At 36.7% G+C, this 14,575-nt stretch overlaps 1 protein-coding gene and 1 pseudogene across 1 annotated transcript in view; both read left to right on the top strand.

Annotated features, from left to right (window-relative positions):
• Hcn1 (hyperpolarization activated cyclic nucleotide gated potassium channel 1) overlaps positions 1 to 14,575 on the top strand; it is a 359,593-nt gene that overhangs the window by 141,343 nt on the left and 203,675 nt on the right. The gene's annotated exons all lie outside the window — the stretch shown is intronic.
• Positions 1,376 to 1,476, top strand: LOC121444790 (annotated as a pseudogene).

Below are 14,575 nucleotides of genomic sequence, written 5' to 3'. Positions count from 1 at the left end.
TGCATCACTAGGCAGAGGTACACAGTTGACTGTCTTACATGAGGGCTAGGGACCTGAACTCTGGGCCTCATACTTGTAATAGGCACTTTTCTGTTTAAGTCATCTTCCCAGCCCCAAATATATAATTCTGTGTGTACAAAAAGCAATGAAGATAGATCCTTATTATCCTAAGCTGTTTGTGTATAGAATATTCATTTTTTCCTGACAAAAATTACATTCTTTCCTGTCAAAGAATTAAATTAGGTGCATTATAATTTTTTTCAAGATAAAAAAAAGATGATTTATAGTATATCAGGTAGAGGATATTGGATTGAAATAGCAATAGTATCCCCAATTAAGTATATTAATTTAGAATGAAAGCTAATTTATACTGGAAAAAGGTTTCTCTTATCTACTAATCACAAAATTTTAAATATTTTTAGATAAGGCTTTATGTGTCAGATTTGCAGATGAAACAAATCCTTAAAGCATTCAAAGGTCTTACCATCAAATCAGGTCTGCAGAATTCTATCACTGAAGAATTATCTATCCAATCAAATGTGATACACACTAACAAACATTGACATGGCCTGTGTGTGGTTTCAAGTTAGAAATAAACATAAACAAATGAAACACATACAGATAAGCATTAACTCAGAAGCAGATGAACAAGCAGAAAATTCTTTATCAATTTCCAGCATGATATGAGTATGGAGAGACTAATTTCCTAATACAAACTATATATTGTTGTATATTCTCTTTGTTGTCTGTCAATAATCAATAACTTAGTTTTCTTAGAAAAATCACAAATTTACTTTCAAAAATTCCTCTTTATATTTATATTTCTAACAATCTATGGTTCTTTTTTTTCAATGCAGTCTAACAATTTACAAATGAGTCTGATTTTTTTTAATTTATTTATTTATTAAAGATTTCTGTCTCTTCCCCGCCACCGCCTCCCATTTCCCTCCCCCTCCCCCAATTAAGTCCCCCCCCAGTTCGAAAAGCAATCAGGGTTCCCTGTCCTGGGGGAAGTCCAAGGAACCCCCACCTCCATCCAGGTCTAGTAAGTTGAGCATCCAAACTGCCTAGGCTCCCACAAAGCCAGTACGTGCAGTAGGATCAGAAACCCATTGCCATTGTTCTTGAGTTCTCAGTAGTCCTCATTGTCCGCTATGTTCAGAGAGTCCGGTTTTATCCCAGGCTTTTCCAGACCCAGGCCAGCTGGCCTTGGTGAGTTCCCAGTAGAACATCCCCATTGTCTCAGTGTGTGGGTGCACCCCTCATGGTCCTGAGTTCCTTGCTCGTGCTCTCTCTCCTTCTGTTCCTGATTTGGACCTTGAGATTTCAGTCCTGTGCTCCAATGTGTGTCTCTGTCTCTGTCTCCTTTCCTCGCTTGCTTCAGCAGCACATATACTAAAATTGGAACGATACAGAGGAAGATTAGCATGGCCCTTGCGCAAGGATGACACGCAAATTCATGAGTCTGAATTTTTTACAGTTAGTGTCTGATGTAATCTATTAGACCAGGTAGAAATACATAATAAAAATTTTCAGTGAGGTCTAAGGACAAATTATGTTTTTTACATTAATGGACATTCTTAATGTGCAGTTGTAGAGAATGACCAAAAAAAAAACAAAAAAAAACAAAAAAAAAAACAAAAAAAAAACCTCTAGTGGAAATGAATCGAAAAGAGTCATAAGACAAGAGAAAGGTAGAAAAATAGAAAAGTCAATTGAAAATGTATGTAAAGGGACATTTGTGGATAGGTTTTGTTCAGATGAGGAATATTTTTAATAAAGTAATCTAGTCTTTAAAATGTGACCCATTTTAAGAGTAGTGAACATTTTTTAAAGCAGCATGCTATGACCAAAATAGAGTTAAAATCTCCTTTGGCTACAGAAAGTAGGGTTCTTTTATAAGATTTCTTGCATACTGATAAGATAAGGGCCTTACAAATTAGCAAATCAAAGTAAGAGATGAAAGTAAAATATGAAGAGAGAAGAAAGTCAGGAAGAGAAAGAGAAGAATGGGATGGAACATTACCTTCTAACTATAATGAAAATTGATACGAGTACTTCAAAAGGTCTCAGAATGTCTAAGAATTGAAATGGAATATAGTTTTAAGAGCCTTCTATCCATTTTTGAAGTATAAGCATATATAAAGAAATTAAATGAAGTGTACCACACTGTAGAATTGCAGAATTGTATAGCTTTTATATATTAGAATAGTAAGCAAGTACGGAAAGCAGTAGAAAGTTTACAGTCTTAAACTATCAAGGTGAAAATGTTTCTTTTAAAACTACTGGTTTAAAGTAGAGATACAAGTGCACTTATGTTAAGGTAAAAAAGAATTGGGAAGAACTGGTTTTATTTAATTTTTAATTGATTTTTATTGAGCTCTACATTTTTCTCTGTTCCCCTCCCTGCCTGTCCCCTCACCCCTTCAACCTTCCCCCAAGATCCCCATGCTCCCAGTTTACTCAGGAGATCTTGTCTTTTTCTACTTCCCATGTAGATTAGATCTATGTAAGTCTGTCTTGGAATAGGAGGCCAATTGGAGACTGAGTCAATGTTGGTGACATGAGGATTGTAGATGGTAGTAAAGGAGAAATGGGTTGAAAATGAAGAATTACTGTTGGTTTTACTATTTGTATATTTGTAGATTCATTGGGTTTTGAGAGTGTACTGGGAAACTTTCGGGAAAATGTCTATCATATTATATTTTCACAACAGTGAAAGGTACAGAGAATGACAGACACGAAGCTTCACAAATCTGTAGTCTGGGAGTGAAAATCCAACCTGTTAAAAATATCATCATAAAATCAGAGATAGTTTCATGTGTATTGTAAAGACTTTCACACAGTCTGTCTGTCTGTCTGTCTGTCTATCTATCTATCTATCTATCCATCTGTCTATCTATCATCAGTTTATCTTTCTATTTGCTATTTATGTGCACATGTAAACTTCAGCTGTACCAGAGATGTGTTCCATGCAAAAAGAGGAAGTCCAGGAGCATTGTTATGTTGATATGAAAAGGGAAGTGTTTTAAAGAATTGATTGTCAACACTGTTACATGCTATAATAGTTAACAAGTAGGAAGACTGGCCAAGAATTCAACATTTCTGCATTAATAAGGTAAGGGCTAATTAGATCCCAACCATAGCCGAGGAGGTATTGATAGCTTCTCTAAAGAGAGAGTGCATTTTCACTAGAGCTATGTCCCAAAGTATAATTATTCTTCAGTGGATAGCACTACATCCATGCACTAATTGGATTCCATGGGTTATTTGAAAATAAGAGATTCTTGGAGGAGGAGAGATCCAGGGAGAAAAGGATGTGGGGAGTGATAAGTGGATGTGTTACAAATGCATAGTACTGATTTAGTGTGTTTGACATTCGCCAATAATAAATAAATTTAAAATATACATAAATGAAAACTAAACATGAAATACAAATAATAAAGTACTTAGGAATGAAATTAAAATCAAATTCAGAAGATGCTGCCTATCTTGCATAAAGGAGATGACAAATGAATTTAAAATTAGAAAAAATAGACCTATAATTGTAGACACAAAGGTTTATGTTGCAAAACAATTTATGAACATTCTAGAAAAGGCTGAATTTTCAAAGTTGTTTTTCTAAGGAGCTTTAAATTTCTATGAACTTCACAGTTTTTATTTCATAATACATAGTTGCATTATTTTCTGTTTAGCAATAAAAGTGTATTCTTAAAAGATAATCTGACCATAATATAGATCTGACACATTTCATTTCTCATAAATTAGAATATTCCAGACTCTAACAAGAGTGCAAGTATTTGATTCTCTTTGTATTGAAGCATTTCAAAACACGAAATAACATAAGATCTCCTGAGTAAATTGGAAGCATGGGGACCTTGGGAGAGGATTGAAGGGGAAGGGGAGAAGCAGGGAGGGGAGCAAAGAAAAATGCTCAAAGAAACTAAAAAAACCATGAAATAATAGGAAGTGAGATTATAAAATATACGAAGATATCTTTTTAAAAATACTAGACTGCATCTTTTTAAATGTTAGACTGTATCTCTTTTCAGCTTTCTTTTCTTCTACACACTTCTCATATTAGTTAGCTAAAATTTAATAAAGTGATATAGACCTGCTGAGATGGTCAGGGAAGAGACCATGAGACCACAAACCCACACAAAGAATTACAAGCAACTAAAAAATGCTGACAGGAGAGAAATAGTCTTCTCAAGGGAAGAATACACATAGTCGTTGAATAAAATCAAATGATCAACCCTGAAAACATAAAGATATAAGTCACATTATAAAGACTGAGTAGGTAGAGTTTATATATTTAGGAACGTATACACACACACACACACACACACACACAAACACACACATACAAACATTTCCATGTAACAGTTAATGACAAAAAGGATCATAATTCTGAAGAATGAAAAAGGCATATATCTAAGGGCTTGGAGAGAGGAAAGAGAAGGGAAATGTAGTTAAATTATAATTTTATATTTTTTGTTAAAGAAAGAACCCAAAATTAAGAAATTTACGAATATAATGTAAGAGTTCATAGAGAGCATACGAGATGCTTCTTAGCAATGTTGGGAACCATGATCTAATGAACATGAGATCATATTTGACTTTAGCTAAATCTTTAACTTTTAGCTCACAAGACAAAGACAGAGGGATTTATGTGTTTCCTGAAAGTGTCTGATTTTTTTCTTTTTTTCTTTTGTTTTTATTGAGAAAAGGAGAAAAAAAAACGAGTTTCCACCTCCTCCCAGCCTCCCATTTCCCTCCTCCTCCTCCCACCCTACGCCCCCTCCTCCCACCCTTCTCCCCCTCCCGCCACTCCTTTCCCCCTCCCTCTCCAGTCCAAAGAGCAGTCAGGGTTTTCTGCCCTGTGGTAAGACCTAGGACCTCCCCCCTCCGTCCATATCTAGGAAGGTGAACATCCAAACTGGCTAGGCTCCCACAAAGCCATCACATTACGTAGGATCAAAACCCCGTGCCATTGTCCTTTGCGTCTCATCAGCCCTCATTGTTCGCCATGTTCAGAGAGTCCAGTTTTATCCCATGCTTTTTCAGTCACAGTCCAGCTGGTCTTGGTGAGCTCCCAATAGATCAGCTCCACAGTCTCAGTGGGTGGGTGCATCCCTCGTGGTCCCGACTTCTTTGCTCATGTTCTCCCTCCGGCCAAGTTACTTATAAAAGTGTCTGATTTTTTAAAAGTAGCATTAAAATTATATTGACAGATAATTCTCAGAAAAATATATGACTCAAATTATATAAAAATAAAATAAACCTCACAATTGGGGCATGCAACAATGTCAAATATCGAGATGTGATAACTCTACTCTTGTTCAAAGGAGAAAGGCAGAACATTAATCAACCTAATGAGAAATTAATTACCAAAATGAGTTTTAGACATTAGAATGTTGTAAAGCAGAACATTTCTATTTTATTGTATGGCAATCTTTTATTTTGACATTGTGTTTTGTAACCTCAACCTTGTGAGGCTTAGTTAAAAAAAGTGAAGGTATTTTGACATAATAGGACCTGAATTTAAGCACCCATTTAAAAAATAAAAACAAGATTTTTAATTAAAATTATAATCTATAGTCAATTTAGTTATCTAGTGTTTAACTTTTCATAGTTTTCTGTCTATAAATACAGTATACTGTAGTATGTAAAGTATGAACTTTTACATTCAGTCATGGCTACTCACAAAACAGAGTTTCAGAGTGAGAAAGATGTCTTGGTGGGGAAGAGCATTTGCTACTCTTTTGGGGAATCTGGGTTAGTTTCTAGCACTCACATCAGGAGGCCTATACCTCTTAACTCAAGTTCCAGGGGATCTCCTTCTCTGCCCTAGCCTCTGTGGACACCTGGGTTCATGGGCTTGCATCCACTTGCAAAAACACACATCTACACATGAAAAGTAATTCAATAATAAATCTAAAAATATTTCATGTATTTAAATTATAGTTATTAATTGTTCTCTATCTTGCTTTAAATTTTATCCATTATCTTACTTTTCCCTTTAGCCCTTAGCCACATGTTACTAATTTCTTTCCCAAGAAAAAGAAACAGGACAGCAATAAACCACAGAGTTCTGTAGTAATAAGGGTGGCGGCGGGGCTGCGTCCCCAACACCCCAGCCGCCTGCCCAGCTAGCTTATGCCCGAAATAACAACATACAAACTGTATTCATTTAATCACTGCTTGGCCCTTCTGCCCTAGCCCTTACTGGCTAATTCTGATATCCCGATCAACCCATCTCTAATAATCGGTGAGCACCGGTCTTACCGGGAAGATTCTAGCCTAGTCCATCCTGGGTAGAGCTTCATGGCGTGTGTCTGCCTGGGAGCTGGGAGTATGGCGTCTCCCTGAGGCGTCTGCTCCCGAGAGCAGAGCAGTGGAGTCTCTGACCTCACTTCCTCTTCCTCCCAGCATTTTGTTCTGTTTACTCCACCCACAGGGCCAAGCAGTTTCTTTATTGGCCAATGACCTTCCTCCATCATTTCCCCTTTTTCGGTTTAAACAAAAAAAAGGCTTTAACTTTAACATAGCAAAATTACATATAACAAAACAGTTATCAAGTAAAAGTTACAATAATCTTTATCATAACTAAGGAAAACTATAACTATAACTAACTATTCTTAACTCCATCAAAGACTCCAGAAAGATACAATACTACCTAAGCAAACAAGAAAAAAGCAACTTTTAAAACTCTAGAAATGACAGAGACATCTCGCTACCTGGACAGTCACCCAAAGTTCTTTTGTACCGTTGGGGCATCCATCTTCAGCCTTCAGGCCCATGGTATCCAGCAGACATTTCCATAAAGCAAGAAAATTCAAAGTCAGTTCAGTCACTATCTGTTGTGTCCTGCAGAATGTCTCACAGACTCTTTCATGAATCAGGAACCCCGAAAGATCATCTCACCTTAGGCAAGTTCAGTAGTCCTCTCTCTGTGGGTTCTCTGTGTCCAGTTTATGCAATAGTCCAGGCAAGAGCAGTTTCTTGCCCAAATGGCTATCAGACTCCATAAGGTGCCACTTCGTTGCCCATCTTCCTCTTGAAGTACATTGGTGCTGCCAGGAGCAGAGTGTCTCATTGTCATGAAAAGTCCTCAGTTATTAAAACATTTAAAATGCCATATTCTATAATCTTTGAAAAATATGAAGAATGCCTATCTAAAATATATCTACGCACATCTAGAAAATCTTAACTAACGTGACTACAAACTTGACTATTATGATTATCTATTAACAATCTATATTTCTGACTATACATTATATTTTTAAATGAACTACACAATCACAACACCTTAATCAAAATCAGAAACACTTATACATATAACAAAATTGACCTTAAATCTCTATCAATAAAGCAAAATCCATACTAATGCAAATTATTCATATCTATATCATATCCCTCTTTAAATGTAAAAGAACATTTATAAACCATTTTTGGGAACATGGGTGCAGTTTTTTCTCTCCAAACTGCTTCCTGCTGAATGGGGGCGTCGTTAATTAGGTCTCTCATGGTATAACCTGTGTGCTAGTTTCATCTCAGTTGGCAGTTGAGCGAAGCAATTTTCTGAAGATGTTCACTGCAACCCTTCAGGAGGGCATGGTCCATCATACCAAATCGGAATAGAAGAAATGAACAGCGTCTCATCCTCTGTGAAAACAAAATAAGAAACTCCTTTCCAAAGTATCATGTTCTTAGATCCAAATTCAAAATATCTATGTTGGATTAGTTCAGCAGCATTTATAAATAAATATCTTTTAGCATCTGTTGCTCCTTCCTCAGCATTTAAATAATTTAAAGAGAGCATAATAGCATACAGTATCAAAATTCTCTGTGTATTTTCCATCTTTGTGCAGCTTTGTTTAACCTCTATTTTGTTTATTTTTACTTTTAACTCTATGCTTTTTGAGACAGGTTCTCTGTATCTTTGACCTGAAGTAACTCTGTAGACCAGGCTGTCTTTGAACTCTCAGAGATCCGCCTGTCTCTGCCTCCCAGGCATTCGGGATTAAAGGTGTACACTGCTACACCTTGAACTCACAGAGTTCTGTTTGTCTCTGCCTTCTAGGCACTGGGATTAAAGGCGTGTGTTACCACACACAACAACTCTCTTCCTTTTTTTGTTTTTTACTTTAAGAACTTCAACTTTTAGTCTGCATATATTTTTAACACACTTTAAACCATTCAGAAATTTTCTCTGTCTTTGAATCTCTCTTTACTGTATCTCTCTCTTTTTCTGACCACATGAGCCTTTAAATTACTGAGCAATATGGGTAGGATGAAAGGCGTGGCTTTGCCGGCTAGATGTAGCCCATTCCTTAGCTTTCCAGCCTCATGGCTGAGGTACTGGCTGTAGCCATGTTTACTGCCCCAACTCTATGGCATTTCAAGGTCCCTGCCAGCAAGCGAGCTTCAGCAGCCTGTGCTTGCAAACAGCACGAACCGCCTGAGTAAAAGAGTCAGAGTTTGCCCTGGCAGGACAGCCCAGAAAGCCGGCATTTTTAAACGGCGCAGCTTTTTTCCTGCTATGGCTGAAAACCGAAAAGCATGTGTTCAGCTTTTCGTCAACACCATTTAAGTGTTTCGTGGCAGGACCTCTTAATGAGCTGCAGGCTTTGCAGCTAAAGCTGAGTCAGGAAGCCTCTCTTAAATGAGGCACTTGCTTGCTAGCAAGCAGAGCAGACCTGAGAACACAGTCAGTCTAGTTGCCATCAAACAAATCGTAGCACTTTACTCCAAATGCTCTATTCAAAAGCTCTGTCTCCCGCAGGAGCCAGACAGAGATCTCAATGGCGACACAGCCCCAGGAAGTTGCGCTTTAAAATGACACAGCGTTTTTTTCTGCTACTGTTGCCGAATCAGGAAATCTCTCTACAGCACGCCACCAACAAACAGCAAAAATCTGTGTTAAACTCTCTCTCCCTTATTTTTAAGCCTTCTCAGGTTTTTTAAGTGGATTTAGTCCATCATGTGGGGCGCCATTTGTAGTTATGTGAGCAGCGGGGCTGCATCCCCAGCATCCGGCTGCCCCCATGGCTAGCTTTACCCAAAATAATTACACAGACACTGTATTCTTTTAAGCACTGCTTGGCCCTTTAGCTCTAGCACTTACAGGCTAATTCTCACATCCCGATCAACCCATCTCTAATAATCTGTGAGAACCGGTCTTACCGGGAAGATTCTAGCCTAGTCCAACCTGGGTCGGAGCTTCATGCCGGGAGCGGGCATGGCGTCTCTCTCAGGCGTCTGCTCCCAAGAGGAGAGCTGTGGAGACTCTGACCTCACTTCCTCTTCCTCCCAGCATTTTGTTCTGTTTACTCCACCCACAGGGCCAAGCAGTTTCTTTATTGGCCAATGACCTTCCTCCATCAGAGTTCCAAAGAAAATGTTTCAAAAAATGTGAAATTAAATTTCTCACAGTCATCAATTTTTTTCAATCCTGTTGAATAGTCTAGGAACTTTCCAACTACTCAGAATTTCAGATTAAAGAAAACGTTATTGCAAAGAGTACAGTGAAGAGATATCCAAGACTCAAAGAAAGAACAATGTTACTTAACTAGCCCAGTTGTTAACTGGAATTTTTCAGACAGGGATGACTCAGCAGATTTGGAGATAACCAGGTTGGAGTAGGGTTGGCTCTGGATTTTCCTCCTCGTGTGCCAGTAGGCAGGAAAACTCCAGTTATTGAATGGGGAGTCCTGTTCATGTCAAATGGAGAACAGTGCAGCAGAGACATCCCGGTAATTCATGGCTCTGCAGAACTGAACATGCAAGAGACTATGATCAAGAATTCACAGCCAGGCGGTGGTGGCGCACGCCTTTAATCCCAGCACTCGGGAGGCAGAGGCAGGCAGATTTCTGTGAGTTCGAGGCCAGCCTGATCTACAAGATCTAGTTCCAGGACAGGAACCAAAAGCTACAGAGAAACCCCGTCTCGAAAAAAAAAAAAAAGAATTCACAACATTTGTACAAAATTAGGAGATCACACAAGAGAGCCTTATTAACATAATATATCTTTGCCATCATTAATTTCTATAGATTCCAGCATTATGTACTATTCTGTGTAGAGCACTGTTCACATATATTTTTGTTCAGCTTGAAACAGATTCGTCTTAGGCTTTATACTCTTAGATTAGCATTTATGCACACATAGAATCATGATGAAAACACTGTGATAAACATTAAACAATTTAACAAATGTTTGACTATTCCATCAGGTTTATTCCTAGCATATGAAACCTTTGGATTTCTGTAGGATTTATTTTAGAGGAGAGTGGCCAATAGTTAAAATTTGTTTTATTATCTTGAGTTATAGAAACACATTTCAAATCTTTCTGAATTTTAAGATCACATGACCAACTAAAATTAAATGGAAACTACAAAGTAAAACAATTTTTTTCCATGTAAAACACACTGGTCATGTGATGGTTAATCATGGTTTGCCAGTTTGACACTTGAGAAGTGTCTGGCAAGTTAGTAGTTCTCACCTCTATATGTGGGGGTTTTTTTTGTTTGTTTGTTTGTTTTGGTTTTTCAAGACAGGGTTTCTCTGTAGCTTTGGTGCCCGTCCTGGAACTAGCTCTTGTAGACCAGGCTGGCCCCAAACTTTCAGAGATCCGCCTGCCTCTGCCTCCCTAGTGCTGGGATTAAAGGTGTGTGCCACCACCTCTGTGTGTGGTTTTGAGAGTGCTTCTAGAGTAGATTACTAATTGGGGAAGAAAATCTCTGAACACGAACACTGAAGTCCCTCAAGTCGGTGGCTTGAACAAACCAGAAAAGAAATGAAGGTGGGAAAAAGGAAAAGCCCAATTTGAGCAGCATATCATCTCTGTTTTCTGCCCATCCTCACAGGTGTGACCTTTTGTTTAATTCCCATCCTTACAGGCCTGCCCTTTCTGTTTATTAACTGCTCTGAGCTGCTGAGCTCTATCCTTCTCCCTCTCGTGATTGAATAAATCCTATAAAACTGAGCAAATATAAATCATTTCTATTGTAAATGGTTTTTCAAGTACTTGTCATTATAATTAAAATACGATAAGATTATTATAGAATTTCAGATCAATGCTCCTCCTTGCCTTAATCAGAGCAGCCTGTCTTTCCAGTGAATGATGGAGAATTCAGTGACTCATTGTTGCACACAACGTTGAGAATAAATGTCAGATGAGTACTTAGTCACAAATAAGAAATTTATATCACCTATTCTAAGGTCCAGGAGGCACTGCACAAATGGGAGAGGGAAGAACATCAAAGCCAAGGAACAGAGCTAAGTGCTAGGAAATGCTACAATCTGGACAAGACTCAGCTTTGGAATCATGAACTCACAGATGTCTGTACAGAGTCTACACAATAATAGGCCTTTCCCCCAGCCCTTCCTAATTCTATGCCTGATTGCTGATAAATTCAGAAGGGAAGAAGTCATTAATCCAGTTGTGTAGCCACTGGTGACGTCATTAGTCCTCAATACTTAGTTTTAATTAATAGTCACACCAGAGGGTCCTGGTTAAACTAAATTGATCACAGCACATCTGTGAAAAGGATTTGTGTGGGATGTATGGTTGGGCACTATGGAGGCTTGATAGAGATGGAAAAGAAATAAGAGAAAGTGAGGTAAGAGGTACTGTGGTGTCTGTGTGTGTGTAATTGTGTACTAAATTTTCAAAGAAAAAGTTAATAAATAAAATTCACTCTATGGATAACATTGCTATATTATTGCTATTAGGATATATAGAATTTACATAGCCCAACAAAAAGCAACAATAAAAGCATAAAGAAGAATGTTTGAAATTAAAGGGAATTTTCAACATGAATATAGTAAGTATAAAGAAATAAGCATAAACAAATGGTAAAAAACCAACCATGAGAAACATGACCAGGAGTTGTTGGTACATGTCTTTGATCCCAGCAATGCAGAGGCAGAGGCTTGTAGATCAATAAATTTGAGGCCAGTCTGGTCTACAGTGCAAATTCTAAGACAGTCAGGATTATACAGAGAAATCCTGTGTTGACAAAAACCAAAACAAATCCAAACCAAAATAACAACACCCAAAGATAGATAGATAGATAGATAGATAGATAGATAGATAGATAGGGACAGTTAAAGCTGAGGAAATTATGTGAGAAAATGCCGATATGTAATTCTATGTAGTGTTTTTATTTTTATACTGTTTACGCCAACATATTTTGTGTATCTAAATCAATAGAAATATAAATAATTAGTTGCATTTATAAACATTCTTTTACAGCATTTTATATAATATTAGAAATTACCTATAGGCTATGAGATTGGATGCTAATTGGATTAGGATAATTGTTGTTGACAAATTATGAGGCTTTAAGAACATATAGAATGTCTATATAATTTAAAACACTGTTTTTTTCTGCTATGAATAAAGAAGTTCTATATCTAGGTGACCTACAGGCTTTGCAGATAAATACAACTCCTACAGAAACACGGAAGGAGAAAGGAGGCTTACTGGATTTATACACATGCGCTGGGTATCAGAAGTTTGCTGACTTCATGCTTTAGACGATTCTAAGTAGATATCATCTTTTTTTCACAGACAGAGATTGTCTTCCTTACATGGCTTTTTACTTTCAGTTTTCTCATGCTGTCCCATAGTTACAAGGAGAAAACATTGAGCAGGCTCTTAAGCCTCAAGCTACAGACTTTATAACCTTCTGGTTCCTTCTTTTGGTTATCTAGGACATGAGGAGGGTGAAAGAGTATCAATTGTTACCTGATAAACAAAATGCAAGCCTGTCAGTAAAAATTATCTCTGCCATAAAATCCCAATATTGTAAGACAGAAGATTTGCACAGTTAAGAATGCATTAAGTACAATATCACCGAGGAACATAGAATTGCTCTTGAGGACAAGAAAAAAAAAATGGTTCTTCACTTATTGCATTAAATTTTAATTTGTGTTCATATTTTTTTGCTCAACCAAATATATCTATTTAGATACATGAATATTTTAAGATTAAAGATGACTTTTTGATGATGAATGTGAATGCTTTTTATTTTTTTCTATTTAATAAACATTCATTGACACTTGGTGGTAAACTGGGAAAACTCAGTTAAATACTTTTAATTAAACAATGAGAGAGAATGTGGGTTATATTATTAGACCAAGTTTTGTTTGAGATTCTGTCACTTATCACTTGTGCAGCCTTGGTCCAGGGACTCACATTCAAAAATTTTAATCTGATAACAAGTACAATTCTGATAGTATTTAGCTCATTAGACTGTGAGATAGGAATATACATTTGCATGAATGGATACACATAATCTTGGAAAATCCTTTTATGTATATGTTATCCAGTGCGGTTTATTATATAAGTTGAATTGATGTTTTCAATCTTATTATAAATGTACTATTTAGATAATGTTTCAGAAGTCTACTTATTAATGCATCTATAAATGTACTATTTAGATAATGTTTCAGAAGTCTACTTATTAATGCATCTATCAGATTAGGAAACTCACTTCATATTTTACTTCTGAAACTGCCAGTTCAATACCTCAAATTTTTGATATGTCAGGATTTGGAATTGCAAGGTGGTTTCCCACTAGTTCATTTAGATTCAGATTAGTTTCTCATTCTTTCATTAAAAATCAATACAGACTTAGTGAACAATATGGCAGCCCTTGAAATAATCTATGCATCTTTATTCTGTTGACTCTGCTTTTCAATGCAGACTTTAACGTTGCATGAAAGAGGATTACAACTTACAGTAGGTCCAAAGACTCACCAGCAGTAAGTCTTCCAAGCACAGCTTACCGAGGGCATCTGAACAACTTATGCTTCATCAAGCATCTACTGAAGTTACAGGGTTTACAGACTACTGCTGCCATTTAGAACTGATACTTTTTGATTCTTCTGTTACTGCATACATACTCTTAAAATAGCTGTGTTCAGATGACTAGTAGCATGAAAAAAATATCTCAGAGACAATTAAAAAAAAAAGAAAGACCAAAACACGCTAATAGTGGAGAATTCAGGAAAGTAAAAAAAAAAAAAAAAACTGATTAAAAGATCAAGCCATGTTTTAATTTAGTAGCGTCAGGAAGTACTAGTAGGAAATCAACATCTTGCAAGAGAATACAATTTAATATTTTTAGCAAATGTATTCAAAGATGCTATTTATACTATATAGATGATCATCTGTGAATCAAGATGATATATATGTCAACTAAAATAATTTAAATATTCATTAGTTAAACTTTCTTCATTAGGTACAACTTACAGAAAATGCTATGAAATAAGACAAAACTATAAAGAATTACATGTATGGGTATTATGTGGGCATGAAAAAAGGTGAACTATTTGCATGAAGTACCTGTGGAACTCAAAAGACAATATTTAATCTATTGTAATTGGAGTTACAAATGATTGTTAGTCACAACGTAGCTGCTAAAAAATCAAACCCAGGTCCTCTGCAAGACCAGCCAGCGCTTTTAACTGTTGAGCCATCTCACTAGCCACATTTTTTTAAAAAGAAAATTGAAGTCTTCTGAAAAATCAGAGTGTTGTTAAGAGAAAAGAAATACATTCCAA

Source organism: Microtus oregoni, unplaced genomic scaffold, assembly GCF_018167655.1.
Source record: "Microtus oregoni isolate MIOR12 unplaced genomic scaffold, Mior012 000141F_ref0000236, whole genome shotgun sequence".
Classification (NCBI taxonomy): Eukaryota; Metazoa; Chordata; class Mammalia; order Rodentia; family Cricetidae; genus Microtus; species Microtus oregoni.
Note: the sequence above shows the minus strand (reverse complement) of the source record. Positions and strands in the feature narration are given on the sequence as shown.